We start from the raw sequence: 15,687 nt of genomic DNA, 5'->3' as shown, positions 1-15,687 counted from the left end.
AAAAGTTTTGCGAAAACTTTTTCAAAAACTTTCAAACTTGTGTATGACCCCTGCCCGATACAGCTCGCCTATTAACCCTTTATAGTCCAACTCTTTTTCTTCCCCTGCAGATGCAGAACTGACAGCTATACAGGTTGTCACCCACAAGAATCCAAATGGTGTCTTCACAAACTGCTAGAATCCGCAAGTTACTAAAAAAAATATCAAAAATTTCTGGACTATACTGTCCAGTCTGCTAATCCTTGGTGCTCCAGCACCTTTAATTCCCCTGAGGATGCTATAAAGATAGCTATACAGGTTGTCACACAGCTTTCCTAACAACATCTAAGAACAGTCGTCACAAATTATTAGCATCCTTAAGTTACTGAAAAAAAATTCAAAAATTTCAATTCTTGTGTACTGTCCAGTCTGCTAATCCTTGGTGCACCAGCTCCTTTAATTCCCCTGAGGATGCTGTAATGACAGCTATGTTGGTTGTCACCCAGCTTTCCTAACAACATCTAAGACAATAACAAATCAGAATTTTAACAGAAGTCATCTGTTAACCCTGTGTAGTCCAGACCAGACCCTCTATAACCCCTGATGAAGCTGTAGTGACGGTAATACCGTTTGTGACATGGCTTAATCTCCCAAATGAACAAGACAAACATCATTAAATTGATTGAGTACTTGTTACAGAAAATTTGAGGGAAATTTTTCTAAACTTTCTGATCCCACGTGCCGCTGCTCCCCTGATCCCACGTGCCGCTTCTCCCCTGATCTCATGTACCGCTGCTCCCCTTTGTACTCTGCTACTTCCTCTCTAGAATGATGGTTATAATGGTTGTCACTCAGATTAGCCACAAACAAGAGTTAAGCAGAACAAAAATATTCAAATCTGTGGGAAGCTAAAAAAATAAATAAAAATCAGATCCATGTATTATCACTGACAGTTTTACTTGCCTACTAATCCTGTGTACTCCAGCTCCTCTACTACCCCAGTGGAAGATTTCTTGATTGTCACCCGACATTCCCCCCAAAACATAGAATTTTTTAAAATTTGAAAAATTTTCCCTGAATGTTTCAGTATCTACAGAATTCTTACAAATTACTTAAAAATATTTATCTTCGTAACCATTATATTTATCTGATGCAAAGCCAAAAGGATGAATGGACGAGCCCAGATTTCCAGCATCTTGTGTATCCTTCACATACTCACTGACCATTCTCTATTGATCCTTTAACCTGCATAGAAGCCGTCCCTTAACTTTCGCCCAAAAAACACTAACTTTTCTTTCAACAATTTGAAAGAAAACTTGAGATATTGAAAAATTTGGGCAATTGTTTTTCTTTAAAATCCTCACTGGCTATTATCTCGTCTGTTAATCCCTTTGTCCCACGTGGAAGCTCTAATAGTTGTCACCCGAGTTTCCCAAAGACAAAACAAATTCAAATTCTCCCCTGCCAATATCCTGGCTATTAAGCCTTTGTCCCAGGAAACTTAGATGTCACTGTATATTTTCTTAAAGGACTTTTTTTTTTTTTTTTAACAATTTCAAAGAATGCTCAAGATTCTGAAAAAAATTTGGGGAAATTTTTCAAATCCTCACCGGCCCATTATGCCATCTATTAACCCTTAGTCCTCCAGCTGCACTGTCTTCTCCTATAACTACTTCAGAGCACTCAGCACTCTCATCTGTCACCGGAGCGGGATTTACTCCAAAAATCCTAGTGGGCCCTCAGAAGTGGTCAAGACAATGGACTCTAAAGCTGGGAGGCGGGCGGCGTTAATCTGATAAGAGAGGTGAGTGTATCAGACCTTGCTGGAGCACGCCTAATGCACGCAAAGAACATGGCATTTACACGTCAGTAATGTCTTTGCCGTATTAATCCCATTTTTTGTTTTTTGGTCTAGCCCCCCTTCCTAATTCTCTCCATTAAAATTCCACTCTACTCCGAACAAACCCCCATTGTTCCCTATCAAAACTTACTGCACAGGGAAAGGGAAGGAGGGGGGGGGGGGGGGTCACACCATGTGGCGCTTGATGGAACATGAGCCGACCTGGCAGGGAACAGGCGGTCGTCCATACCTAGAAGCAGATGGACACACATCACTAATCCCAGACCTTGTATCCTATACACACAGGTGTGCCCTGGGATTATCTTTCCAGAAACGCAGCCACTTAAAGGGACCCGACTCTTGACTCCCAACCTTTTACTTAAGAGACCCCCGAGGACATCCCAAGGAAACCTTTACCAGATGCTTTTCCGCCGCAGCAGGGGGTGATGGAATTTGGAAAGTGGCTACTGGAAAAACTAGAATGTGTCGGTAACAATGTATCTTCCTATGACACCTAATCCGTATGTTTGACCTCGCTTCCTGGTGTCAGGACATTGGAAGCTCCTGGACCCTGATGAAACAAGATTCATGCCCTTCAAAAACAACGTGCGCCAATTATAGCACTGGTGTTCTCTTAGGGGATAGAGGGGACAATAGGACCCAGGGGACAACGGAATAGTCTTGTAGCGGTCAGGAGGAGATCAATAGCCTAATGGTCACCCACCTTTTCTTAGACCCCTGTGCGGCTGCCTATCTCTCTGCAGACTGGGCAGCTGGGGGGGGGGTTGTGAAGGTCAGTAGCACAAACAGATGACAGATAGCAGGGGATGGGTTTTATTGCTGCCACTTAATGTGTTTGCTCAGCACTAAACCAATGTTTGTGTGGATGACCTGTAAACAAGGATTAGTGTTAATTTATAACCAGGACTCCAAATGTGCCAGGAGCAAACTGGTAATGGCCTGGCACACTGGGACCAGTGCTGAGAGTCAACCATTCTGATACCGAGCCCCTCCATCGCCCCAGCCTATCACCACCACCATAATTCACCCAATCAGTTATTATTACAGGGCACCCACCAGGGCCGGACTGGGGAAGAAAAGCAGCCCTGGCACACAAACCCCACCAGCCCACATATAAATCCCAAATATATATATATATACACTATAATAATAATACCGGCACATACTGATTAATACCACTGCATAATAATACCACTGCCACTGACTAATACCACCACATACTGACTAATACCACCAAACACTAATACCACCACATACTGACTAACATCACCGCTGCTACTGACTAATACCACCACACACTAATACCACCATATACTAACATCACCAGCCCCCCTTATAGAAGGGCCCACTCTCTCTCGCTCACATATAGATGCCCCCCTTTCTCCTCCCCCCTCATAGATGCCCCCCTCTCTCCTCCCCCCCTCATAGATGCCCCACCTCTCCCCCCCCCTTATAGATGCCCCCTCTCTCTCCCCCCTCATAGATGCCCCCCCTTATAGAAGGGCCCCCTCTCTCTCCCCCACATATAGATGCCCCACTCTCTCTCCCCCCTTATAGATGCCCCACTCTCTCTCCCCCCTCATAGATGCCCCCCCTCTCTCCCCCACATATTGATGTCCCCCTTCTCTCTCCCCCTTCATAGATGCCCCCCCTTATAGAAGGGCCCCCTCTCTCTCCCCCACATATAGATATCCCCCTTCTCTCTCCCCCTTCATAGATGCCCCCCCTTATAGAAGGGCCCCCTCTCTCTCCCCCACATATAGATGCCCCCCTCTCCCCCCATCTCTCCCCCCCCTTATAGATGCCCCCATCTCTCTCCCCCCTTATATATGCCCCCCCTCTCTCCCCCCTCATAGATGCCCCCCCTCTCTCCCCCACATATTGATGTCCCCCTTCTCTCTCCCCCTTCATAGATGCCCCCCCCCTTATAGAAGGGCCCCCTCTTTCTCCCCCACATATAGATGGCCCCCTGTCCCCCTTCTCTCTCCCCCTTCATAGATGCCCCTCCTTATAGAAGGGCCCCCTCTCTCTCCCCCACATATAGATGGCCCCCTCTCTCTTCCCCACATATAGATGGCCCCCTCTCTCTCCCTCCCCCCCTTACAGATGCCCCTGCGGGATGCATTGGGCGCAGGCAGCGTCTCTGTCACTGCTGCCTGTGCCGGTACATGGAGGGAGAAGAGTGCGGAGGATGGCAGAGCTGCAAGGCGGTGAGGGTGACACTACCCCCACTACCGACCGACAGACAGACAGACACACACACCTGACCTAACGCAGACCGCTCCCGCTGCCTGGCCGTAGTAGAGCTCCTGCCGCTGTGGCCCTCTGCGCGCTCGGCCCACTCCTGCCACAGCAGCCTGCCTGTCACGCTTGGCCCGCTCCTGACGTGCAATGCAATCCTCCAATGCAATCAACGTGGAGGAGGAGCGTGGGGCCGCTGCGGCCGGCTGTGGTGCATGTTCAACGCGTGCGTCACGGCTGGCCAGCCGCAGCGGCCCCACGCTCCTCCTCCACGTGGATTGCATTGCACGTCAGGAGCGGGACGAGCGGGACAGGAAGGCTGCGGTGGCAAAAGCGGGCAGAGGGGAGCGGGCCGCAGCAGCGTTTTTTAAAAATAATGTTTTTGGGTTTTTTTGTAGTCCGGGCGGCCCACGGACTGGTAATCCGGCCAACCCAGCGGGCATTTGCCCGGCTGGCCAGATTACCAGTCCGGGCCTGGCACCCACCAACGTAGAACTGGACAAACCTATATAAAATATTATAGGGAATTAGTTCACTTTTGAGCTTGATGTAATTTAAGCATTCCGGTTACTGCATTAACAACAATGCAACCGTCAAAGCTGAAATCTACCAGCATTCCCTGCTTGAATTGGATTCTGGGACTCAAAATAAGATAAGTAATGTATATAGACAGTGACCCCACCAGCAGAATAGTGAGTGCAGCTCTGGAGTATAATACAAGATTTAACTGGGGATCAGTAATGTATGTACACTGTGACTTCACCAGCAGAATAGAGAGTGCAGCTCTGGAGTATAATACAGGATGTAATTCAGGATCAGTACAGGATACGTAAGGTATGTACACAATGACTGTTTCTGTAGATACATTCTATATGTAAACCGGTGGACATACCATGAAAGCACGAGCGGTATCAGCGGGGTGATTTCCCGTCACAGCTCCATCCATTGAACAAAGCATCCAGTAGAACCCTGGACACGGCCGCCACAGCTGCAACTCTCTGAAATCCCAATTACCGCCCTACGTGTTACTTGGAGGGCGCAGACCTTTGTGTCTGGGACTCATTTCACAGGGCTGGTAATTCTAGAGCCGGGATGCAGGGAGCTGCCCTGCTGCCAATTCAATGTTTAATGCCCCTAATCTGTTCCAGTCGTTCCCAATCTGATGCTGGCGGAGCGCAGGGTCCTGGGGGGGTTTCTTTAAGTGCACAGTTACTTTTAGTAAAGTACTTTGGAATTTTAATATAAGAAGAACAACACAAGATCTTTGCACCTTTGCCACATTGCCTGCTGTCACCTCATTTTCATCAAAGGAGGAAAGATGGGGTATTAGTCATGTAGCCTCATCACATGATGTATATGTGGCGTATCTAAGCAAGATAGTCTCATAGAACCAGGCAACACGCTATCATGTAGTATATCTCCTGGTATAGTGTGCTGCTAAGTATCTAAGTCAATCATGTGATATACACTGGCTGAACAAAAGGTACAGTATCTGTGCCTGTCATGTGCGATACTGTCTGCTGAGTAAATATATCTAAGCATGTCACGTGTAATATTGACTGCTGAGCACATGTATCTCAGCCTGAGACACATTTTCTGTTGTGGTGGTGTATCTAATCCCATCATGTGTGATACCATCTGACATATCAGACACTATCTGCCAAGCCAATGTATCCAACCCTATCATGTGTGATACAGTCTGCTGAGCTGATGGATCTAACCTCATCCCGTGGGATACTGTCTACTGTCCCAATGTATCCGAGCCTATCATATACGATACTGTTTGCTTAGCTGATGTACCTAACTCTATCATGTCTCATACTGTCTGCTTAGTCAATGTATCCAATTCTATCATGGGTCGTAACTTCTGTAAGTTTGTGTATCTATACCCGTCATGTGCATCAGAATATCATATGCCTCATTGTCTTTGGAGGTAGCGTATCTAATCCCATCATGTGCAATATCTGCTGAGCTGATGCATCTAACCCAGCTATTGCCTCAGCAAATAGTGTATCTAACTATTGTGTGATACAGTCTCCCTTCCCCGATGTATCTGATCTCATCATGTGAGACACCATCTACTGAACCAATGTATCTAACCCAGTTACGAGTAATACTATTTGCTGAGCTGATGTATCTGACCCTATTAGTTGAAATATTGGGGGAGATTTATCAAACATTGTGTAAAGTGAAACTGGCTCAGTTGCCCCTAGCAACCAATCAGATTCCACCTTTCATTTTCCAAAGAGGCTGTGAGGAGTGAAAGATGGAATCTGATTGGTTGCTAGGGGCAACTGAGCCAGTTTACTTTACACCATGTTTGATAAATCTCCCCCAATGTCTGTTGGGCTGATGTATCTAATCCCATCACACAGTAGTGGATTATAAACAGGTCCGTTTCAGGCGGCAGCCCGGGGCTCTGAACTCTTGGGGGGCCCATGGCCACCCAAAAAGACTTATACTTTCAGAGGTCTATTGTCTCCTGACTACAGTTCTGCCATGATTTGCAAAAAAATATTACTTTTTTACCACAATTTTGGACAAATCAGGGCAACATGACATTATCTATCCTATACTATGAACACCACACTAGTGCTGCCATAGTTACAGTGGGGTTAAGGGGCCCAGGCTTGGTGAACAGCCCGGGGCCTATGGTAAAGTTAATCAGCCCCTGCCATCACATGTGATATCTCCGAAACCAATGTATCTAACTCTATCATGTGGGATGCAGTCTGCTGAGCGGATATATCTAATCACATCATATGTGATACCATCTGCTGAGCCCATGTATCTAATGCTGTGTTTACACAAAGCAATAATTCGCCCAATCGATCGTTTAACGATTTTGATGCAATGATTTGATTTTTAGAACAATCAGCGTTTAAACTAATAAATCATTAGAAAATTCGTAAGAAAAATCATTATTGCTATCGTTTTTAAGATCGCTTAAGCCCATGTTTTACATAAGGTGAATCTTTGAAAGACTGTTTACACGAAGCGATCTGCGAATTGTTAGTGAACGACGATTTGAGAACATGTTGAAAGATAAAAATGAACGATTTTTCGCTCGTCGCTTGACCGTTTGCGGTGTTTACACGGAACGACTATCGTTCAAATGTGATCGTTTTAGCGAAAATTCGAACGATAATCGTTCCATGTAAACGCAGCATAAGCCTCTTTCATCTACAACATTCCTGGCCATAGCTCCTCATTACAGTCACACAGAGCAGACGGCTCACAGATCGGTGACCTGTACGGTACAATCACGGGTACATAACACAGGCGACCTGATCAAAGCCGCTTTACTACATAAATAAACGCTGCTGGCACTGTGGGCACCGCCGAGCCACCTTTATTTATTTTCCCAGCAGCGTTGTGTGTGGCTGTATACAGGCACTGTATATATCTGGGTGTATGGACATGTATACAGACATATAGCGCTGCACCATGTAATAGGAGAATGACATGCCAGGCCGTAGGGGAGTGCTCTACATGCCTCCTATAGAGGCTTAGAGCTACTTTTTTCTTTTACACAATTTAAAAAAGATCACTTGTAATATAGGTTCCATAAATAGTGATTGGGGGCGCTAGTGAGCATTTCCCTATGTTATATTCAAAATCAGGAAGGGGAAAAAAAAACAAAACATCACTACCATTGTCCTCAGTTTGGGTGCGGTACTGCAGTTCAGTTCCACTGAAATAAAATAGAGCAGCGTTGTAATACCACTCACAACCTGAGGACAAGGGTGGCGCTGTTCTTGGGGGGAAAAAAGTAGCTAGGTCTTCTTTATTCCTACTTTTCAGCAGTAGGTCACTTAAAGTGGTTATCCAGTGCTACAAAAACATGGCCGCCTTCTGACAGTTCAGGTGTGGTTTGCAATTAAGCTCCATTCACTTCAATGGAAATGAGCTACATAACCCCACCCAAACTGGAGACAAGAGAGGGGCTGTCTCTGGAAGAAAGTGGCCATTTTTTGTGTAGCGCTGGATAGCCCCTTTAAGTTGGTTCCTTACTGCACTTCCATGTATCTAGACTGCATTCCGCTTGGGTCTAGACTGGATTCCGCTTGGGTCTGCACTTGTTTCCATTCACTGAAAGCAAAAAAAGATCATAAAAACGCAAATGCCACTTTCATGACATCTATATTATACCTTTTCGCCCATAGCTTACATAGATCCTTCCATCTGGACCAGTGCCCGGTATAGGATGTGGAATGTAATGATAATGCTATAATCTGTAATGATCGGATATAATGACTTATTATGAGCCAGCAGGGGATAAAGAGGCAATAACCTTTCTCAGCTGCACTAAAGAGCGCTACAGAACGGGCCGCCAGGGAACCAATGTGTGACAGAGTCAGGAACAGATTGATACAGTCATCCCCAGCAAATATGATGGCTTAACATTAGATTTTCTTAGAGGATATCCCCCCATAGTCTCATCTGAGCAGAGGTAGGAAGAAATGAACATCTGAAAGGTTATATTTTCACACGTCTAAACTCTGAGATCAGTGCGCCTGTGTGTGCCTCATGTCCATCTACTATTTGAAATGATATAACTATAACCAGCACACAATGACACATCATTCCCTAGAGCACAGCCAACAAAGGCAAGAAATATCAACCAGGAGTTGTGGAACCTTAAAGCCCCTTATAGATCATAAAACTGAAAAAGTAAATTGACATCTTATTCCTAAACTGAGATATGCTTGTTTGAGGTTAGGAGGCCTAAAGCCTAAGGCTGTGTGGAGTCCCACAACGGGTGTTACTAGTCTGTACACCCCTTGCAAAAGCCTGTACTCAAAGTCCAGTGGTAATGAAGTTATGTCTAAGTTTTGCCACTATATGTCGCTAGTATATCTGTACTTGTATATTGCACAGCTGTAGTGAAGAAGGGGTTATTGTTTATTTGTGATCTGTGCACCAATGACTTTTCTCTTTGCACTCTCTTCTCCACCACTCACAGGAGTTTTTACACACCCTGTAGGAAGTTGCCATATAGGGAGAGGAAGTGTACACCTACACTTAGGGAGTTCTTCTCTGGTTCTCGTAAAGGCAAGACACATGTAGTCTAGTCTGGAGTGTGGTAGTGGATGGATTTACATGGGAAACGCAGAGACTCTTTTCTTTCAAGCAACACTTCTTCTACCCATCCAGTGCTTAACCACTTAAGAGAGGACAAGTCAGGGATCATCCCAAGCCACGCTGTTGAATGTCTCTAAAAGTGCAGGACAGTATCCTAAAACTAGAAGAAATAAGCTTGTAGCAACTTTGCTCTATTCGGATTATGTACTCTATGGATTATGGCTTCAATAGATGATGGATCCATGCAGGGTCTTAATGAGAACACTACACCTGTTATTAAACACTCTCAGTAGTGCAGCCTCAGGCTTTGGGCCTATAACATTAGCCTATTATAACACAGCTCAGAAGTAAGATATTACAACAGAGTTTTCACATTTTTTAACGTACACACAGTGGCCTTTCATACTTTATCCTCATGTATGAAGTTCAGAAGGAGAATAGCCCAACTTCTAGTCCCCACCATTACCGCTTCCCGCTATTACAAGCCTATGTAGTAGATGATGCTCTAAGTGGTTACATACGGTTGCCATGGTGAAGGCAGCTACAGCTACTCCTTTATTTTAGGAACTGGTAGGAGGGTATCCTAATGTGAACCAACTCCTCTTCCTACCCCGCGTAATACATAAACTTCATTGTTAGCATTAATGAGTGATTACAGCCAGGTTATTGCAGATGGAAAACAACTCAGGACACCATGAACAGAACATCCCCACCATCGCGCTGTAGAAATGAGGCGACTTGGCAAGTCCACCCTATACAGCTTGTCCTTATTGTCTCAGTACAAGTCCATCTAGTCCAAATGTGTACTCCGCTTTCCAGAGATGGCCGCCACTACAGCTCTAATCCAGCTTTTCTAAGCCCCTAAGTAAAAAGTCCTCTGCTAAAATATAGCTCCCACACTGCTTTAAATGTGTATTTATGCAACTAACCCTTAAAGGGAACCTGTCACGTACAAAATGCAGTCCCAAGTGGGCCCACTATGTTATAGAGCAGGAGGAGCTGAGCAGAATAATATATAGTTATGTAGGAAAAGTTCTGAGATAGCTTGTCATTTATTTATGGAACCCTCTGCTCATTTTGGGCTTAGGAGTCAGGTGGGCGGTCCTACTCAGTAATTGACCAGTTATACTGAATCTTTTTCCATAAACTATATATCATTCTGCTCAGCTTCGGGTGCTCTATAACATGATGCCTGTAGATTGGAATGCTTTTTTAATGGGACAGGATCCCTTTAAGAACTAAAATCAGAGTATAAAAACTAGGTTGAATGCTCAACCTTCTGCATATATGTAGCAAAGCGGTCCAGCATTTAGAAGGGTGTGAAACTCTTGAGAAAAACACTGCACTACATGTAAAAAAAAAAAAAAAAAAATAAGGGGTATATTTTTGCAAATAGCCAAGAGCATTGTTTTTGTTTTAATTTTTAATTTTTTTTTAATGTATGAACCAGTCACCTTCGCGACTGATTCAGGATCACAATGATCGCTGAAGGAGAGAGAGAGAGAAAAAAAAAAAAGTAGTCAGCTTAGTTTTCCACCTGCATCATACATTGTGGGGGGGAGAGGGTCAGCTGCAAGGAGGATTAATGAGGATTTAACCCCTGGGGTGCCACTTTTGTACTGAAAGGGGGTTGGAAAAAAAAAAAATTGTCAAGCTCACTGCCGGAATTTGAAAAATCTGAACAAATTGTATGGTGGTTACCACGAGCGGATTTTCTCCCAGGGTTGGTGCTGCTCCAATATTGTGGATACCACACACACACACATAAAAAATGTAGATGTTCCCAGTGGTCTGAACATTGGTGTGAAACTACAACTCCCAGCATGCCTGGAAAGCCACCATTGTTATCCCACAAGAACTCATTTGGTGCTCCATGGGTGGGCTGGTCCAAAAACATAAAACGTCCCCCCAAGTAAATAGAAATTTTTTTTGAATTGTTAAAACTAACTATTACAAGTTGGGCAAAACACAAATGTGGACACCATAATAGTTCCCATAGGGGTTGCCCTTTTTGGATCCAGTTTATTTGTCTGTAAAAAGGATAGATCATTTTAGGTGATATTTTATTATTATTATTTTTTTTTTTCCTTTTCATTTTATGGGAAATGCACTTTTAACCGTGTGGCTCAGGAGGTGCCGCTATAATGAGGCTTCTCTGAGCAGGTCTGAAAAAGCTCCTGGTGGGATCTGACTTTGCTTTCCCTGCAGGCTCCGTTTACACAGCTGTACAAGACTCGGACGGGGGATCCATTAAAAACGCAAAAAAAAAAAAAGAGGAAGCGGGTCACCTCTGTCTGAGCCCCGGCGTTTTCCGACACTTCAAGAGGATTCCAGTCTCGTAAGTGAAGGTTCTCCAACAAACAAGAAAAAAAATATACTCCCCTACCTTGGTATATAAAGTGTAGCTCCTCATGAATAGAATCAGAGAACTGCAGTGAAGACTGACACACAGCTAAAGCAGCAGGGAAGTGGGTAAAATCTTTTGCTACAATAAAAGCCTATGGGAACCTAGGAGACAGCCACAACGGGAACTATTATGGCAGTTCTAAGGACTTAAAGGGGTAGTACACAAAAAAAATCTTTTAAAACAACTGGTGGCAGAGATTTGTAATTTACATCTATTAAAAAAAAAGTTCTCCAGTACTTATCAGCTGCTGTACGCCCTGCAGGAAGTGGTGTATTCTTTATATTCTGGAAAACAGGATATATTTTCTATGGGGATTTGCTCCTGCTCTGGACAGTTTCTGCCATGGACAAAGGTGGCAGCAGAGAGCACAGTGTCATACTGAAGAGAATACACTACTTCCTGCAGGACATACAGCAGCTGATGTTCAGTGGATCTGTCAACATGTTTGGGTTCGGCAACATTATCCAAACCCGAACACTCAGCATTTGATTCCCACAGCTACAGAAGTTGGATGCCACCCTAGGGCTGCCATAAAAACATAGATACAGTCTATGACTGCGTTCACATGTACAGGATCCACATTAGATTTACACATCCTATGGCCACAATCATGTTTTTCATGACTCCTTAAGGCGGCATCCAACTTCTGCAAATGTTGACACTGAATGTTCGGGTTCGGATAACACTGCCGAACCTGAACACTTTGACAAATAGGCTCAACGCTAGTCATAGGCAAAATGAGCTCATTTTATGCCTATATACAGAACCTTTGAAATTTTGTTCAGCCGCTTGATCGCCCTCATACATATCAACATTCAACTTGAGATAACATTGAGTAGGGGGTAAACTCCTTCCACACACCTCTAGCATCATCTGTTGAGGGAAGAGTCGTGAGGCCCCCATACACAAAATATTAGGCTAACCTAACTTTCCACTAATGTGTACGGGGCCTTACATATCAGCTCTGGAGAAACTGCATAACCATGGAGATATGCAGATAGCGTAACCAGCTGATTACAGGACCAGAACAGGAACCCCATGCAACTTGGATCAGCGCAGAAGTACTCTAGTATGTACACAGCGGTACAAGCCAAAAACGTCAACTCACGAAAGGTTTATTCCAACCAGGGAGGATATAGTAAAACATATGCTTTTATTGCAACACGTTTCGGCCTTAACATATATAACAAAGGCCTTCCGGCCCCTTAACCCCTTCTGCTGCCGCCCGGCTCCCACTCTGTATACATTACCTCTCCTCGCTGCACGGGGTCCCGGCGTACTGCTCTCCTACCCAGTCAATCGGTGGCTGCGGCTGGGCAACACACTGATTGGCCGGGCGGGATAGCAGTACGCCGAGACCCCGTGCAGCGAGGAGACGTAATGTATACAGAGCGGGAGCCGGGCGACAGCAGAAGGGGTTAAGGGGCCGGCAGAATTACATACACGCAACGGTCGTTCAGACAGCTGCGAGTATGTAGTGACAGTGAACTGCCAGGACCTGACAGACTCGCAGCGAGATTTACGCTACGAGTCTGTACGTGTGAACTGACCCTAAAGGGGTTATCCAGCGCTACAAAAACATGACCACTTTTCCCCCTCTCTTGTCTTCAGATTGGGTGGGGTTTCAAACTCAGTTTCATTGAAGTAAATGGAGCTTAGTTGCAAACTGCACCTGAACTGGAGACAAGAGAGGGGGGAAAAGTGGCCATGTTTTTGTAGCACTAGATAACCCCTTTAAGCCAGTTACACCACTATGATACCCCACCCCCACCATAAAAATGCAGCTGACTGTGGGGGTTCCAAGGAACAGGACACCCATAACTGGCTGATCAAGATCAAGAGCTATAAACCAACACATTGCCCTAAGGCAACAGCCACAATATAGAATGTGTAGCGGGAGAAAGATGTCACATAAAAAAAGGAAAAGTCTTAAAATAAAACCCATATTTCTTAAAACTGTATTTTTGGCAGCTTCCGAAATGACTTATAATGAAATCCATGTGGACGTCGCTTAAGTACGGGAATCAAGGACAATTGTCACACACACTTGGAGGGAAACCAAAAATAGCTTCAGCTCGGAGAAGGACACGGTGGACAATAATACATCTCCGACGTGAGATAATGGCGCTTCCATGGCAGCAAATCTGTGGGTATTTGTGATGTGCACCTGAGAATTTATCGGTCATATTGGAAATTTTTATTAGTCTACAGGTGCAACTTTTTGTTAAAGGACATTTAAAAGTCTACATGTTCTTGGGCTCTACAGAGCTTGGGGCTGATTGCATCTCTTGATGACCCTCTGTTTTTATGGAGATGTCCCTCATCTTTTTGATAGCCATCTTGGCTTCACAAGTCTTTGCCTCTCATGAAGTGGCCAAATAAAGTTTACATAAACATTTGGGGGCCATTCACACGTTCCATAATTATGGTCCATAAATGGACCATGTGCTACAGACCCAAATTTGACCCTCCCAACATCATCATTCATTGTGATTAGAGATAAGCGAGTCGCGAGCATGCTCGAGTTCATCCGAACCCAACGTTCGGCATTTGATTAGCGGGGGCTGCTGAACTTGGATAAAGCCCTAAGGCTATGTGGAAATCATGGATATAGTATCCATGTTTTCCAGACAACCTTAGAGCTTTATCCAACTTTAGCAGCCCCCGCTAATCAAATGACGAACGTTGGGTTCGGATGAACTCGAGCATGCTCGAGGATCGCTCATCTGTAATTCTGATGCTGTGAGCTCCAAAACTGTTTAAATCTTCACGCTAGTAGCACAAACATTTAAACAGTTTCTGAGCTCCCGACATCATCATCCTGATTGATGATGATGCCAGGAGTTCCAAACTCTGTTCCATATTTACGGAACATGCATAAAACGCGTGAATGCCCCCATTTCCGGCATCCATGTTCAATACAATATCTGTCAAACCATTTTTGAAAAAGTTCCTTATAAAACTCTTTGTTACATAGGACGCTCTCACTAACTCCATCCTACATAGAGTGGAATCTTAAATGGTCAGGGTGGTTTTACCAAGGCTTATTGATCCCCATCCAAAAACATACTGTAGTATCTGTGGACCAGTAATGGCTCAACACCTTCAGGTGTCAACTTTAAGTGGCCCATGCCGAGATCTAAAAAAAGACAATGGTTTGAGGACATCATTGTCTTCTCTAAACCCAAGAAGCATTTTCCTTACAAAAATAACTGATAATCCAGATAAGAGGGTTGAAGTGGGAACATTGGTTTGTGGTTCTAAGCCTTGGATTAGCCAAATCCTCCTCCTGACATTGTAAGTGACCCTCATCGCTCATCTATGGTTGATACAGCAAGGATGGCGACACCTCGAAAGGTCAACCCCGGTCATATATATCTTACCTGCATCTCTCGTTACTTGACCATGGAAGGAACTCAGAAGAGAGACCCCAGACTCTGTGTCTCTGTGCGGGACACATTTACTACCAACCTGCAGATTTTTAACACAAACGAAGTTCCCTGGAGGAAAAGTAAAGTGTCTAAAACCGCAAGCACTAAGAAGCGTGTGTAAAATACCCGACGTATTAAGAGCCTAGGGTTTTACTAGCTTCCTAGGACATCAATAATACAGTATCGACTAGAGACCACCAGAAACTGCACGCAATAACCTTCTGTCTCATCAGCAAGATGCAGAAGATGGTGGATCATCTAGTTACCCTTATAGTGTATCTGGTTACAGAGGACAACAGTGCCCATAATTAATATATAGTAAGCTACAGCTTGTATGGGAACTGACAGCAACTGATGAAATGTATATAGCAGTTATATTCTTCTACATAGGAAGCAGTAGTAGGCTAGGTTTCCACTACGGGAACCAGAGAGCATTTATCAGGACCATGATCACTATTTTTGGCTGTCATTGTTAATAGATAACTGCTTTTCCAGAAAAAATCCTGTAGTAGGAACATATAGTATAGTAGTTTTATTTGTCTACGTAGAAGCAGTATTATAGTATATTCTACTTAGGAAGCAGTATTATAATAGTCATATACTTGTATGTAGGAGGCAGTATTATGGTTATTATATTCTTGTATATAGTAGCAGTATTATAGTAGTTATATTCTTGTATATAG

General features: G+C 44.3%; 1 protein-coding gene across 11 annotated transcripts in view; it reads right to left on the bottom strand.

Annotated features, from left to right (window-relative positions):
• The window catches only part of TENM4 (teneurin transmembrane protein 4), an 890,102-nt gene that overhangs the window by 186,747 nt on the left and 687,668 nt on the right, over nt 1-15,687 (bottom strand). Inside the window, exon 1 of one of the 11 annotated variants that reach the window (XM_069969737.1) lies at nt 14,957-15,016. The exons of the other annotated variants lie outside the window; for them this stretch is intronic. The gene's annotated coding sequence lies outside the window, so the exon portion shown is untranslated. Of the gene's footprint in view, nt 1-14,956; nt 15,017-15,687 lie in introns of those variants that run through there. 11 annotated transcript variants of the gene reach the window in all.

Source organism: Dendropsophus ebraccatus, chromosome 5 (assembly GCF_027789765.1).
Source record: "Dendropsophus ebraccatus isolate aDenEbr1 chromosome 5, aDenEbr1.pat, whole genome shotgun sequence".
NCBI lineage: Eukaryota > Metazoa > Chordata > Amphibia > Anura > Hylidae > Dendropsophus > Dendropsophus ebraccatus.
The sequence above is the reverse complement of the archived record's forward strand: the minus strand, read 5'-3'. Positions and strand labels throughout refer to the sequence as shown.